The 16,018-nt window shown below is 44.3% G+C and overlaps 1 protein-coding gene across 10 annotated transcripts in view; it reads right to left on the bottom strand.

Moving 5' to 3' along the window:
• Positions 1 to 16,018, bottom strand: part of PRMT8 (protein arginine methyltransferase 8) — a 126,408-nt gene that overhangs the window by 78,142 nt on the left and 32,248 nt on the right. The gene's annotated exons all lie outside the window — the stretch shown is intronic.

The raw sequence follows: 16,018 nt of genomic DNA, 5'->3' as shown, positions 1-16,018 counted from the left end.
TTGTCCATTGGGTTTTCATGGCAAAGATACTGGAGTGGTTTGCCATTTCCTTCTCCAGTGGATCACCTTTTGTCAGAGCTCTCAGCTATGACCTGTCCATCTTTGGCCAGACCAAGAACAACAACAAAAAACAATTAATTTGGTGACCCAAATTAAACTACAGCAAAACCGCCGAAAGGAATGCAACACATCAAGAACTCAAATCTACAGCTACAGCATTGTACTACAAACAGAAAACAAGAAAAAAAATAGAAAAAACAAGAAAACCTGAAACAGAAAGAAATTCAACCAAGATAAAACCAAGAAAGGTAGGACAGAAGTTAAACCTACCAATGGCCGCTAGATACCATTGGGACTCCCCAGGATTGCTGTAAGGGACTGTGCAGGGGCTGCCCACCATCTGCCCACTGTGGCAATCCACAACAGAGCCACATTTCCCCACCATTATAGGCAAGGAGCCAGGACTGCTCGTGACTCCGAGCCCCACAGCCAAGACTGCGGAGAACATGCTGGGAGCGCAGCTCTGGAGCAGTGAGCGGAGAATGCCCCAACCACCGGAGCCTCCACTGCAGCCTACCACCACCACCATCAGGGCCTTTGCCGCTGCCATGCTCACTGCCACCACTCGACACCACCTCGGCTTGGAGAGCCATGCAGACTGACTACCATGGGCTCCACTATCGCCATGGCCTTGGCTTTGGCTGCCGCAACCTCCCCACCACAACCTGGGGCTGCCGCAACCATTGCCTGCTTCTGCTGTGACCTCCCCACTGCGACCTGGGGGACCTTGAACGGCACAGGGCTGCAGCCGCCGCCATCACTCCAGCCACTGCTGCCACTGTCGCCTTTGCTGCAGCCTCCCCTCCTCCTCTGCAACCCCAATAAGACCACCTTGGCAGTCCCTGTTGTGCTGGGCCGGGCTCTTAGTCCATGGGACACGACATGACTGGCTGAGGAGGGGGAGCCACCAAAAAAGAAAAAAAGAAGTGCCCACACAGACCCTAAAAAAGACAAAAGAAGAAGAAGAAGTACCAAGACATTGGGGGACTGGGGATTTCCACCATAATAACTTCTATATTGCCGAGGGAAGGGGGGGATAGAGAAAAAGCATGAAAAAGAATGGGGGGTTAATATATGACAGATGGGCTACTCAAAGTTAGGCAGGAAAAATAATTTTAGGCAGGAAAAATAATTTAAGTGGGAGGAAAATCAGGCAAGAAACATTGTGTGCACAGAGGAAAGGGGCAGGGGAAAGGGAGGAGAAAAAAGGGAGGGGGGAGGGGGAGGGGATAAGCACTCTCCAAACACAAATCATGGTATTCACAGGGAAAAGGAGAAAAAGGGGTGGGAAGGGTGGGGGAGGAATAGGCAGTCTTCAGAATCACACCAAACCCTCTGAGCACTTAACCTACAATGACACCCGATTCCATTTACCCACCTGCTGGTTCCAAATTGATCCATCTTGATCTTACCCCTAATTAATTAACCACCTATCTAATGACACCACTAATAAAACTAACCACCTACCCAATCAATTGCTTTAGAATGCTTTGGGCTGATCCTGCGTTGAGCAGGGGGTTGGACTAGATGGCCTGTATGGCCCCTTCCAACTCTATGATTCTGTGATTCTATGATTCTGAGAATTCCAAATTGCTTGCTTCTTTACCCAGCCTGTTCTGACCCCTAACTAATTTAACCACCTTCCCAACCAAATCCTAATTGATTGCTCCCTTAGCCAACCTGATCTGACCCCATTGACCACTCCCACCGTACTGATTTGATTCAACTCAACCATCTATCCCCCACCTCCACTCCAATGGAACCTAAACTGTTTGCTCCTACCCTCAATCAACTCCCACCCAATAAATTCAGTCCCACATGGATACCCAAATGAGATCCCTTTCCGAACACAAAACGTGACCCAACTCTCACACACCACACCCCTGGAATGGGCAACCCTGAAAAGCCACAACTGGCAATCAGGGCCATCCCTCCAGAACCAAACACCACATGGCAAACCACACCCTACATGCACCCAACAATCAGAATGGGAAGCCCTGAGATGCTTTGAGGAGGCACACAATATCGCCATACACAACAGAAAACAATCCCCCCACTAAAGACAGAACCAGGGTCTGAGGGAACCCTAGCAAAAATAACCACCAAGCAACAACCAGATCCAAAGAAACTTAAGCAAGGAAGCCAGCTAGCCAAAGAAAAGTCAGCAAATCAACAGACATGGATGGCCCACAAATATCAGGCACAATCACAAACATAACACCAACAGGGTGGGGCAAAACTGGGAGAATGGCCATGTGGTTGGTGTACCGCGCACCCAATGTACTTCCAGACACCCTGCCAGCCCTGCTGGAGGCAGTTGCCACCTGGATGTTACAATTTCCTGCACTATTAATTCTGGGAAACTTTAACGCCCATGTGGAACTACTGTCCTCTAGCAATGGGCTGGATCTGGTGTCAACCATGGTGACACTAGGGCTGTTGCAATTTGTTGTTTGTCCTACCCACCAGGCAGGCTATACCCTGGACCTCATTTTCAGCACAGGGTTAGATGTGGATCTGGTCACAGCTACTGCTATGCCATGGTCGGACCACTAAGCTCTGAAGATCCAGCTAAGGTTGCCACTTCCCCCTCAGTTGGGCACCAAGCAGATTTCATAGAATCATAAAGTTGGAAGGGTCCATACAGGCCATCTAGTCCAACCCCCTGTTCAACGAAGTATCAGCCCTAAGCATCCTAAAGCATCCAAGAAAAGTGTGTATCCAACCTTTGCTTGAAGACTGCCAGTGAGGGGGAGCTCACCACCTCCTTAGGCAGCCTATTCCACTGCTGAACTACTCAGACTGTGAAAACCTTTTTCCTGATATCTAGCCTATATTGTTGTATTTGCAGTTTAAACCCATTACTGCCCACTTGTAGTTTAAACCCATTACTGCATTTCCTCTGCAGCCAATGGGAACACTGCAGCATCCTGCCCTCCTCCAAATGACAACCTTTCAAATACTTGAAGAGGGCTATCATGTGCCCTCTCAACCTCCTTTTCTCCAGGCTGAACATTCCCAAGTCCCTCAACCGATCGTCATAGGGTTTGGTCCCTTGGCCCCAGATAATCTTTGTCGCTCTCCTCTGTACCCTTTCAATTTTATCTACGTCCTTCTTGAAGTGAGGCCTCCAGAACTGCACACAGTACTCCAGGTGTGGTCTGACCAGTGCCGTATACAATGGGACTATGACATCTTGTGATTTTGATGTGATGCCCCTGTTGATACAGCCCAAAATGGCATTTGCCTTTTTTACTGCTGCATAACACTGCCTGCTCATGTTTAGTTTACAATCCACAAGTACCCCAAGGTCTCGTTCACACACAGTGTTACCTAGAAGCGTATCCCCCATCCAGTAGGCATGCTTTTCATTTTTCTGACCCAGATGCAGAACTTTACACTTATCTTTATTAAATTGCATCTTGTTCTCATTTGCCCATTTTTCCATTGTGTTCAGATCTCGTTGAACTCTGTCTCTATCTTCCGGAGTATTTGCCAGTCCTCCCAATTTTGTGTCATCTGCAAACTTGATGAGTAGTCTCTCTACCCCCTCATCTAGATAATTAATAAATATGTTAAAAAGTACCGGGCCGAGCACCGAGCCCTGAGGTACCCCGCTACTCACCTCCCTCCAGTCTGATGAAACACCATTGACAACAACTCTTTGAGTGCGGTTCCCTAACCAATTCCCTATCCACCTAACTATCTGAAAATCCAGATTGCAGTCCTTCAATTTATCCAACAGAACATCATGGGGAACCTTATCAAAAGCTTTACTAAAATCCAAGTAAACGACATCAACCGAATTTCCACGATCCAGCAAACCTGTTACTTGGTCAAAAAAGGAAACCAGGTTGGTCTGGCAGGACCTGTTGGAGACAAATCCATGCTGACTTCCTTGGATCACCAATTTGTCCTCCAGATGTTTGCAGATCGCTCCCTTTAATATCTGCTTCATTATCTTCCCCAGAACAGAGGTCAGGCTCACTGGTCTGTAGTTTCCCGGGTCATCCTTCCTCCCTTTTTTGAATATCGGAATAACGTTTGCTCTCTTCCAGTCCTCCGGGACATCTCCAGTCCTTAAAGAGGTCCCAAAGCTGATGACAAGGGTTCTGCAAGTTCTCTGGAAAGTTCTTTGAGCACTCTTGGGTGCATTTCATCCGGCCCAGGGAATTTGAACTCATCCAGTGCAGCAAAATGCCTTTCGACAACCTCTCTATCCATGTCAACCTGCTTTCTTTGCATCCTCTGTTAGTTTGTCCATCTGCACCCAACAGTGGGCCTATTTTTAGGTTTTCCTTTACTTTACATTTTCTTCTCACATAACTGAAAAATCTTTTTTTTTGTTACAATGGGCTTCCCTGGCCAATCTTAGCTCACTCTCAGCTTTGGTCTTTCTGATGATTGATCTGCAGTGCCTAGTAACCTGTAGGTACTCTTCTTTAGAGCTCTGTCCTTCCCTCCATTTCCTGAACATTTCACTTTTCTTTCTTAGTTCCTTTTGAAGTTCTCTGTTCATCCAAATAGGCTTCTTAGAGCTCCTGCAGTGTTTTCGTCTTTCTGAGATAGCCACTGATTGAGCATGCAATAGCTCTTGTTTGAGTAGCGCCCACCCTTCACATGCTCCCTTCCCTTCCAGCATTTTCGTCCATGATATGACACTGAGTTTATTAAAGTTTGCCCCATGAAAATCCAACATCCACGTTTGGCTACAAGCTTCCTTGCCCCCACATCTCAAAAGGAATTCCATGAGGACATGGTCACTTACCCCTAGGGTCCCCACCACCTCATCCACCAACTCTTGCCTGTTGGTCAGTATTAAGTCTAGTATGGCTGGGCTGAACCTCTTGTGGGTTCATCTACCATTTGATAAATGAAATTGTCAGCCAGGCAGGTCAGAAAGTTGCATGACTGAGGACAGTTTGCAGAGTTTGTTTCCCAGCACACATCTGGGAAATTAAAGTCGGCCATGATTACAAGAACCTGCTGCTTGGATATTTTCTCAAGCTGCTCACAAAGTGCAGCATCCACATCCTCTCATTGGTCAGGCGGTCGGTAGCAGACACCAACCAGCACAGTGTTAATAAACCCATCTTTCGTGCAAGCCCTAGGGGGTTGGGGAAGAACTGTTCACAGAACTGGGGGGTTGGGGAAGTTGGGGGGGGGTTGGGGAAGAAGTTGGGGGGTTGGGGAAGAACAGTTCACAGAACTGTTGCGCATGCGCGTTTGCGCCCTCACCGAAAAATAAATTTACCACACAAGTGGATTCTTCGGACGTAGCTATGGGGGCCATGATCTTACAGATGGAGAGCGATGGCCACCTGCACCTGCTTGCTTATATTTCAAAAATTTTTCAGGGCTGGAGAAGAACTGGGCAATTTGGGAAAAAAAGGCAGTGGCCATGAAATTGGAGTTGGTTACGTGGCGGTTGGTTATGAGCCTCTTGTGGCAATGAGCCTCTTGTGGCGCAGAGTGGTAAGGCAGCTGTCTGACAGCTTTGCCCATGAGGCTGGGAGTTCAATTCCAGCAGCCGGCTCAAGGTTGACTCAGCCTTCCATCCTTCCGAGGTCGGTAAAATGAGTACCCAGCTTGCTGGGGGTAAATGGTCATGACTGGGGAAGGCACTGGCAAACCACCCCGTATTGAGTCTGCCATGAAAACACTGGAGGGCGTCACCCCAAGGGTCAGACATGACTCGGTGCTTGCACAGGGGATACCTTTACCTTTACCTTACGTGGCGGCATTGGTTGGAAGGGTCAGCAATCCTGTTCAAGCTGTGGATTGACCATAAGAATCTGCACACTTTGAAACAGCCCAGAATGCTTTCTGCAAAACAAATGCATTGGGCTGAGTTTTTCTCTCATTTCAACTTCACTCTCAAGCATTTTCCAGGCAAACTGAATTTTTTGGTACGCAGGCATTATTGGTGGCCCAATTTATGTAAGGATGTGGGAAAATATGTGCAAGCTGCCCGATTTGTTTGACATCAAAGCCGGTGGGGGGGGGGGTAAGAAGAAAGGATTGTTGCAACCCTTACCTACACCTTCAGCCTCCTGGAAGGAAATCTCCATGGACTTTATAACTGATTTACCCCCCAGTCACGTGAAAACAGTGATTTGGGTAGTGGTGGATGCTTTTTCAAAACAGGCTCACTTAATTCCATGTGCTGGACTGCCCTCTGCCCCCAAACTACCCTCTTCGTTCATGGAGAACATATATAAGCTACATGGTTTACATGAACGAACTTTGTCAGACTACGGAACTCAGTATGTTGCCAAGTTCTGGTGGGAACTTTTGAACCTCTTGGGGATAGAGCAAGCTCTGACGCCAGGGTATCACCCAGAGACTAATGGTCAGACTGAAAGGGTGAATCAAATCTTGGAGCAATATCTGTGTTGTTTTATTAATTATCAGCAGTCTGATTGGGTCGCTTTGCTCCCCCTAGTGGAATTTGCATACTGTAATGGAGTGCATTCGTCTACTGGGGTCTCTCCCTTCAAGGTAGTCTATGGCACAGACCTGGCGGCTGTGCCCACCTAGGTGCCATCTGCAGAGTGCACAAAAGAGTTAAAAAAATGGGCGGCCAACATTGCAGCAGCTTGGCCCCAGATTGTGGAAACCCTGGAAAAGGCAAAAGGGACTATAAAAAACAGGCGGACAAGAAAAGGAGTGCAGCCCCTGCACGGGCTGTGGGAGACCGGATGTATTTGTCTACAAAAAACCTTTGAGGGGTATGGCTTGTGGGGGAATGTCAGATGTTTTTAACCTCAGTCAAATGCATTTTGCAGCCCCTGAGGAATTCTGGGAGTTCAACCAGGGTCCTGACCTCTTCAGGGAGCTCATTCCACCAGGTGGGGGCCAGGACAGAAGGCTTTGGCCCTTGTTGAGGTCAAATGTACAATAATTGCTGGCCTGCCTCAGTCTAGCTGGCAGCAGAGGTCAGGATGAGTAGCACTACCTCTACCCTATGGCCAGGTCAGAAACCCAACTGAAATTGGTCAAGGGCAGAGGTTCCTCCAGGAACATTGATATCTGGTCCACAGCAGCCCTTTCAACTAGCTTCCCCAGAAACACTGAGATGGGGCAGTAGTTGTCTGTGGATCCAGAGATGTGTTTTTGAGCAGTAGGCATATCACTGTCTCTTTTAATCTTTCCTGGAATTCTCCTATTGAGAGGGAAAGGTTGATCATTTTCCATGGCGGGGAGGGGGGGGAGCTATTCTTATGTTCATTGTTTTTAGGAGCCATGATGGGCACGGATCTAGTGTATTTGGTATCATTGCTTTTAGCAACCTGTCCACTTCAGTTAGTAAGAGTCATCTGAAGTAACTCAGTGTTCTCACTAAAGATAGCCAAGGGGCCTCTAGTTTATTTTCTTTGTCTAAGGTTGGAGGGAAGTTGTGGCAGAGAGTCAAGATTTTATGTGCAAAATGGCTCGCAAATATCTCACAGCTAATATCCAGTTAGCTGTTGTTTTGGCGCTCTTCATCGATGGCAGTGAATAATTGAGCTGGGCGTGAGTGCACAGACATGATGCAACTAAAAGTTGCATTTCACTGACTTCACCACCATCTCATAGGCTGTCATCTGCATTCTATAAGATGTTCTCAATTCTTCATAATGAGACTTCCTCCAAACTTGCTCTAATCATCTCAATTCGTTCTTCCAATGGAGCTCAGGGGGCTAGCTAGAGACGGGGATGGAGAAAATGTCTGGGAACTATCTCATTGATGGTGGCCAACATACTGACCAATCCATCTAGAGAAGTTCTGGGAGACATTGGGTCCCGCAGAGCATTCAGAATTCGATTGGATCCATACATTTCCACGGGCAAGCTGAAAGCAGAAAGGCTTAGCGTCTATTTTACAGAAAGAAGAAAGGCTTAGCGCCTATTTTACATCTGTTTTTTCCCACAGGTCAAAGGGTTTAGGCACATCTACAGATGGCAGTAGCCAAATGATAGTGTCTGGGTGGCAGGTTGACATGGACAGAGAGGTTGTCGAGGGGCATTTAGCTGCACTGGATGAATTCAAATCCCTTGGGCAGGATGAAATGCACCTGAGAATGCTCAAAGAAATTTCTGGAGAACTTGCACAATCCTTGTCCATCATCTTCAGAACCTCTTTAAGGACTGGAGATGTCCTGGAAGACTGGAAGAGAGCAAATGTTATTCAAAAAAGGGAGGAAGGATGACCTGGGAAACTACAGACCAGTGAATCTGACCTCTGTTGTGGGGAAGATAATGGAGCAGATATTAAAGGAAGTGATCTGCAAACATCTGGAGGACAATTTGGTAATCCAAGGAAGTCAGCATGGATTTGTTTCCAACAGGTCCTCTCAGACCAACCTGGTTTCCTTTTTTGACCAAGTAACAGGTTTGCTGGATCGTGGAAATTCGGTTGATGTCGATTACTTGGATTTTAGTAAAGCTTTTTTTAAGGTTCCGCATGATGTTCTGATGGATAAATTGAAGGACTGCAAAATGGATTTTCAGATAGTTAGATGGATAGGGAATTGATTAGAGAACCGCACTCAAAGAGTTGTTGAAATTCTTTTTCCTGATATCTAGCCTATATCATCCTCCATAATCTGAAGGATTCTGACCTCCCTAGGGGTTGTTCTACAGAAATTGTTCAATGAATTAATTACAGTAATATATTAAACTTGCATTTATTCTTAGAACTGTTACTGATACATTATGTTGTGACATTTATTTAATAAATATTGTTTCCCACAACATTCCATGTAAACCACCTGGGACATATGGAAAGGCTGGTATAAAAATCTAAGAAAGTAAGTAAGTAAGTAAGTAAGTAAGTAAATAAATAAATAGTTACATTACAATCTACACTAAGTTCATGTTATTGAGTTTCATGCCCCTATGCCAAAACAGCTAAGAGAATCATTCTTCTATGCAACACCAGTAGCACGGCTAACAGTAGCACAAAGATGTTGATGCCTGAAATAGAAGCCTGGATGAACAAATTAGAAGACCTTGTTTCAATGGCTAAACTGACAAGCCTACTCCATAGGGAAGTTTTTGGCAATGATGGGAATGTTTGCTAGCTCGCAAAGGAAAATAATCATATTCAGGAGCAGTAGCAGAATAAACAACAAATGACAAGAAGGCATGTTATTGTTATAATTAGATATTCTTTATGTTATCTATCTTCTTTTGGTCTTCTTAATCTACTATTTTTGTGTTCTTGTATTAAAAAACAAAATAGAATAACAAATTAAACAAAAAGAGAGAGGAAGTAAAATTTATTACCAGCTCAAAGGTGGGTGCGGTAATTAATTGATTAAACATGGTTCTCCTATCCTTCCCATATACAGAGATGGACATAATAATCTCGTGGAGTGGCACTGTAGATGCCCAGGTAAGTATGAACAAACCAAATCTGGTGTTTTCTCTCTCTCTCTCTCTTTCTCTTTTCTAGATCACAGGGGGCACTACCAGTGGCAAGTATGGAATCAAAAATGGAAAGAAGATATACAAGTGAAAAGGAAATCAAAAGCTACCCAGTAACAGACTTAGAAGTATTTCTTCTATGCTATGACCAAGCATGTCAAGAGAACAAAATGGAGAGGGTACATGAATGAAAATGAATCGAAGACTTCAAGAGATATTCTATATATTTTACTTAAATGTAGTTTAAATAAGCATTTCAATTTGTATAATCATTAAGAAAACAAAAATAAAAATATATTTCTTAAAAATCAATTATTCAAATTAAGAGATAAATTAAAATACAGAAGACAGTTTGCCTTTCTGAAGGATTGTTGAGAATGAAAGTTAGCTTATGTAGTGAGGTTAAGAAACCAATACCTTTTTAAAATTATAGTACAATCTACTTATTCAAATCAATTATTCCAAATAAGAGATAAATTAAAATACAGAGGACATTAAGCCTTCCCACTCAGAGGAGGAGCCAGAGCTGAAGAGGCAATTGGGCCTTGTCTAAAGTCTAAATATTGTGAGGGATTCCAACTAAGGGAGACCCAGATGCAGACTGCTCTGGCTAAGACATTTATTTTTGAATGATGGTTCGTTTTGATGATGAAATGTCATGGAAGTGAAATGACACAATGGTGCAAAAGGAAAGTTCTTTATTTAGTTATACAGTCTTAGACCAGAATACAAAATCATAAAGGATAAAACAAAATACTTGTGATACTCAAGCATTTGTAACAATTTATGGATGTATTAAAATAAAGCTAAAAGTTATTATGAAAAATTAACAGGGAGAAATATATTTAAAGTTTTAAGTATTTTAGATCTTTCAACATATATTTCTTGTCCTTCTGGTGAGTTTGAATCACAAACACACAGAATTTCACAGTCTACAGAGAGATCTGAGGCTTCTCTAATCCTCTCTGCATTGGTTTGATGTGGCATCAAGTCTATCAGTGGGCGAATAAGTTCGGAGCAGACTTTATCATAAAGTGGGCAGTGGAAGAGAAAATTTGAGATTGTTAAGGCAGTTAAAATGTCCTTATTTAGAATATCCTAACCTAGAGTACCTATGATTTATGAATCCAGCATCTATAAATATACATCTACTAGTCCTGCCTCACTATATGCTGTCTTTGTAGACTTCAAAGCAGCATTTAACTCTGTTTCTAGAGCTCGTCTCTGAGAAAAGCTAGAGTCCACTTCAATTGATTAAAGGCTTCTGATTATCATTAGATTTTTATACCAGAACACGGCTCTTAGAGTAAGATGTAGCAAACATTTAACTGACCCAATTAATACCTTCAAAGGGGTCAAGCAAGGCTGTGTCTTAGCCCCTGTACTTTTCAACTTCTATATAAATGATTTGATCCAAGTGTTTCAAGATTCAGACTTGCAGCCCCCAATATTAGCTGGTTGCCCAATCCCTATACTGCTTTATGTTGATGATGTAGTTCTTCTCTCAAGAACCCCCATAGGGATTAGGCGAATGTTCAAAAAACTTGCCCAACATTGTGAAAAAAACACCTTGAAATTAACTACCAGAAGACCAAGGCCATGGGATTTGGCAAACGTCCAAAATCTAGAACATGGATGCTAAACGGACACAAAATTGAACAAGTAACCAAATTTAAATATTTAGGTGTATATATTCAAACCTCTGGAGCAAAGAGCATCCATTATTCATAAACATCAGAACTAGGGCAAAGATCAGCAAATAACATATTGAAATTCTATCAAACAAAGGGCAGATTCTTTATACCAGCAGCCCTGAAACTATATTCTGCTAAATCTCTAGCCCAACTCACTTATGGTGCACTTTTGGGTGCTTCGATATCAGATACTATCAAGCTTGAAAGGGTCCAGTCTAAATTCCTTCGGGCACTCCTCCAACTTCCATGCTGTGTAACCAACTCCATGGTGAGTCTGGAAACAGGAATGTTAATGGTCCAAGACAAAATCTGCCTGTCAGCAATAGGAATGTGGCTGAAATTAATACATAACCCACAGGATATAGTTTCTTTGACCCTGAATGACAACTTACAGTCTTCTTGGACTAAGGCTGTTCACAGAGGAATCCAAAGTCTGGGCTTCTCCATACACTTATTATCCAAATTAGCTCATGGTCAAGCTGCATCATTAATTAAGCAGCGGATACAAGACAATCGGTAGGAACAAACATTGACAGATGGCTACTCTCTTTATTACGTGAGTTACATACAGATACATATGCCCAAATCAGGGTAGGAACATCAGGATCTTTGACTAACAGAATTCCAACAAATAAAGGAGTCAAACAGGGTTGTGTATTGGCTCCCCTCCAATTCAATCTGTATATAAACAACATAGTTAAGAGGCTTTCCGGTCCCCATTTTGTTCCACCATCTCTTGGTCAACAAAAAATCTCCATTCTATTGTATGCTGATGACATGGCCCTAATTTCTTTTACTAAAATAGGACTAAGAAGGCTGTTGCAAGAACTAGGTACATACTGCAAGGAGGATTCACTCAACATTAATTATGAGAAGACAAAAGTAATTGTATTTAGAAAAAGACCAAAAAATCACACTGGAGTATACATGGGCACCCTATCGTACAATGTAGCTCTTTCAAATATCTGGGAGTCACATTTAAAGAGACCCTGAATTGGAATGCACACCTAGAAACCATCAAGTCCTCTGCACTGAGGTTAGTTGGGTCTATTCTGAGATTCTACTACACAAAGGGAGGACATCTTATAGACCCAGCCTTGAAACTATTTACTAGCCAGGTCGTCCCTCACCTCTTGTATGCTGCTGAAATTTGGGGTTGGAAGGAAGATATTATTACCAGCTTAGAAACTATTCAAAATCTTTTTCTCAGGTGTATCTTAGTCCTTCCAAAGGGGACATCAGCAGCTCTTATGAGAGCAGAAACTGGCCTGCCCTCAATTAGGGCTCGCATACATCTGGCCATTGTAAAAGTATGGAAGAAATGGAAGCATGGAACATCACGTTCAAATTCACTTAGTGAACAATCTTTTAAGCTTTTGTTGGCCAAAGATCCTTCTCGCTCCAGACTTTTAAACAACATTTTGTCACGTTATTCCATCCCAGATGACCTGTTAAACTCTTCAGGAGATAATAACCAACTCAGAGACTGGGCATTTATCTCAGATGCCTTGATTGATAGATCATTAATCCTGCAATCTAAAAGTTCACCCTGGTACAAATTATTCAAAACAAATCATTTGAGATCTTCCTATTTAGTCTATCTTTCAACTCATAGTCTCAGAGTAGCTTTTACCTCCATGCGATTTCAAACAATGCCAACAGCTGTACTGAGTGGGCGATACCATAAAACACCAAAAGATCAATGCTTCTGTATTTGTGGAGCTTTAGTCCTGGAGGATCTCCCACATTACATTCTCAATTGCCCGTTGTATACAGATCCTCGGGCCAAATTTCTAGCTGGCCTACTAGATGGGCTAAATGATAAATCCGACCAGGAAAACTTGTGTTTTTGTTAGCAGATATTAATTCATTTGTTTCTAACAAAATGTCATTATTTGCCCTTGCAGCAAAGAAAATAAGGGCCAGAGTGGGAGCTTTAGGATAGGCGGACATAGGTAGTCTGGAAATGTTTTTATGATGTTAAGTGATTGTTGTCTGAGATTGCACATTCTTTTTATTACTGATTTGAAATGTTTTAAATCCTTTAATATTTTCCTTTTGTATTGTAATGGCCTATGGCTACACACAATAAAATCTGACTTGACTTGACAAGACAATCGGCATCAACTGGACCTGAATAAAGCTCCAACTTTTTTGGCCCCAGTTAAAACAAGATATGTTCTGGCCCCTGCCACGTATCTGTCTCAGCTGGTAATAAGTAAGCAAAGAGGGGCCTTTACCCTTGCAAGATGCTCCGTCCTGCCTTCAGCTCTTGTAGAGGGTCGCTCTAAGAACATTCCCCTTACACTGAGACAATGCTTTTGTGGGAGCGGCAAAATTGATACAAGAAAGCATATATTGTTCCACTGCCCTGCTTATGTAGACATTCGTAGTAACTTGATTGAGCCACTCCTTAAAAAGTTGCCAGAACATCATGATGTAGACCGAGCAAAGAGGCTGCTAAGTGATGAGTCCCCCCAGGTGACAACTCAGCTGGCTAAGTTTTGTGCTGCCGCCACAAAAATCCGATGCTCTAAAGCAGCATAATTTTAAGTTCTATTTTATAATGTTTTAAAATGTATTATATCAAATGACCATATTCTTTTGGTCTTTTATGTATTAACTTTGTATAACTTGGTCTGAACGACTGTAATAAAGTTTGAACTGAACTGATCTATGATTTATGAAAATGTTTTATGAAACCACTAGATAGCTATGGCAGCTAAGTGAAACATCAGTACAAATGCAGGAAGCTGCTGTAGACAGGAAAGGTTAGGAAAGGTGGGTAGGGAACTGAGACTGCTCTCCTCACTTGGCCCATCCTGGGAGGATGTTTGCTCATATTGTCCAACTGGCCCTACCTCCAAGGGGATTGCTTCTGCTGTATGGCCAGATGCTTTCCCCAGGGCCCTGCTGTTGTACGGTTCCAGTCAATATTTCCAGTACACAGACTTTATTGAAGAAAATCTATTTAGAAAATGGTGAAACAGGACACCTCTAGCTTCTTGCTAAGACTGAGGCACATTAGTTCAGTTCCACCTTATGAAAACTTCTGGCCTTATCCCCCCTTGTTTCACAAGGTTAACTTCAGGTACCACCATCCTGCCTGGTCTCCAAGGCGACGGAGATAGCCTATACCCAAACAGATTTACAGCCTGCCCCTCCTGATGGACCATAGCAGTAGTGCCTGAGCACTGAGGCATGCTCAGTGCTCTGGTGTCATCGCTGCTGCCGCCTGTCTTCCAAGGCTGCTCCCGCACTCCGGAAAGTGGAGGTAGCCCCGGGAGACTGGTGGGAGCAGGGCCAGCCCAGTGCAACACAGTGCCTCAACTAGGCCTCTGAGGCCTCCCCCGCCCTCCAGAGTGGGAGCAGCCTCGAGAGACCGGCGGGGCCAAGCCAGCAATGCTCACAGTGGCCTGGCCCCGCCCCCGCCCCTGCCCCTGCCAGTCTCACACAGCACTGTGTTGCACCGGGCTGGCCCCGCCCCCACCAGCAGACATGCCAGCAGGTAAGGAGGGGTGGGGGGAGGAGAGAGGAGGCAGGGAGCAATAATTCTCACCCCTTATGGGAATGCTCCACATAAGGTACCAGAATTCTTGTCAGTTGTTTTTTTTTTTTTTTTGTACATGGAACAGTTTTACCACTGTTCTGTTGAAATGTGTTTAAATTATATTGTTTTGGTAAGCTTCTGATTCCTCATTGGGGAGAATAGTGGGATAAAACACACCAAATAAAGCAATTCAATAAAAGCCTATGCTATTCCACCAGCTTTCACTTTCTAGGGGTCGTTGATTTCAGGGCTGCGGCATGATGCCTTGGAGTGCTCTGCTGCAGTGGCCCCCAACCTTTTTATCACCGGGGATTGGTCAACGCTTGACAATTTTACTGAGGCCCGGGGGGGGGTAGTCTTTTGCCGAGGGACGTCGCCACTGCTTGAGCCCCTGCTCTGCTTCATTTCCTGCCGGCGCCCCTGACTTCCCGCCGCCTGCTGGGGAGTGCTGCCAACAGGAAGAGGAGAAGCTGCGACCCGATATCAACTGATCTACGGACTCGTCCCGGTCCCCGGAGCAGGGGTTGGGGACCACTACTCTGCTGTGTCTCATTCTTGGGTGCCAAGTTGGAGGTGTGGCTGGCAAATTGCTTCTGTGGTGAGGGGTGGATTGAGCTGCCGTCTTCTTTGCTGCTGCTCGGCAAAACATGAGCTTTGTCATCTATGAATGCTGAAGCCGCTGTGGCTATCTTTCCTTCCCTGTGTCAACACCTGGCAAAGGCGACCATAGTAGCAGGAGAGGACTTGGGCCCCTGTCTCCTGGCTGGGAGTCCTGCGTTCCCTTGAAATGTTCTCCAGGTGAGTGCTGGTGGCCTGACATTAGTGCCCAATATCTGTGTATCCTGACTGGATTCTGGTGCAATCTCTGGGTTCTCTGCCTTTTGTTGGAGGTGCTTCTTTCACCCCCACAGAAGATTTCCACCAGGATCTTGACAATGTTGTACTGGTCTCATCAGTGCCCTGCTGTTGGAACCTTAGGTAGCACTGACTGGCCTTTTGAGTGGTTTGAAACTGTAATGTACTTGTACGTGTAGCCATCCCTTCTCTTGTAATATTACATATGAATGATCTGTATTACAGTGTTCTTGACACGAGAAACAATTGCATATTCATCTTTTCCCTCTTCTTTGTTTATAGGGCTTTAGAGAAATGTTGACATTTCTCCCTCAGACTCTTTCACCCCACCACAAATATTAAAGATGCAAGGTGGCATTGCTTGAAGGCTGGGACTAGAGTAAGTGATCTTTTCTCTTCAATTTTTTTGTTTTTGCAATTCCTTCAACCGTTTTTAGATTTTGCATCA

This window comes from Paroedura picta, chromosome 10 (assembly GCF_049243985.1).
Source record: "Paroedura picta isolate Pp20150507F chromosome 10, Ppicta_v3.0, whole genome shotgun sequence".
NCBI classification, from domain to species: Eukaryota; Metazoa; Chordata; class Lepidosauria; order Squamata; family Gekkonidae; genus Paroedura; species Paroedura picta.
The sequence above is the reverse complement of the archived record's forward strand: the minus strand, read 5'-3'. Positions and strand labels throughout refer to the sequence as shown.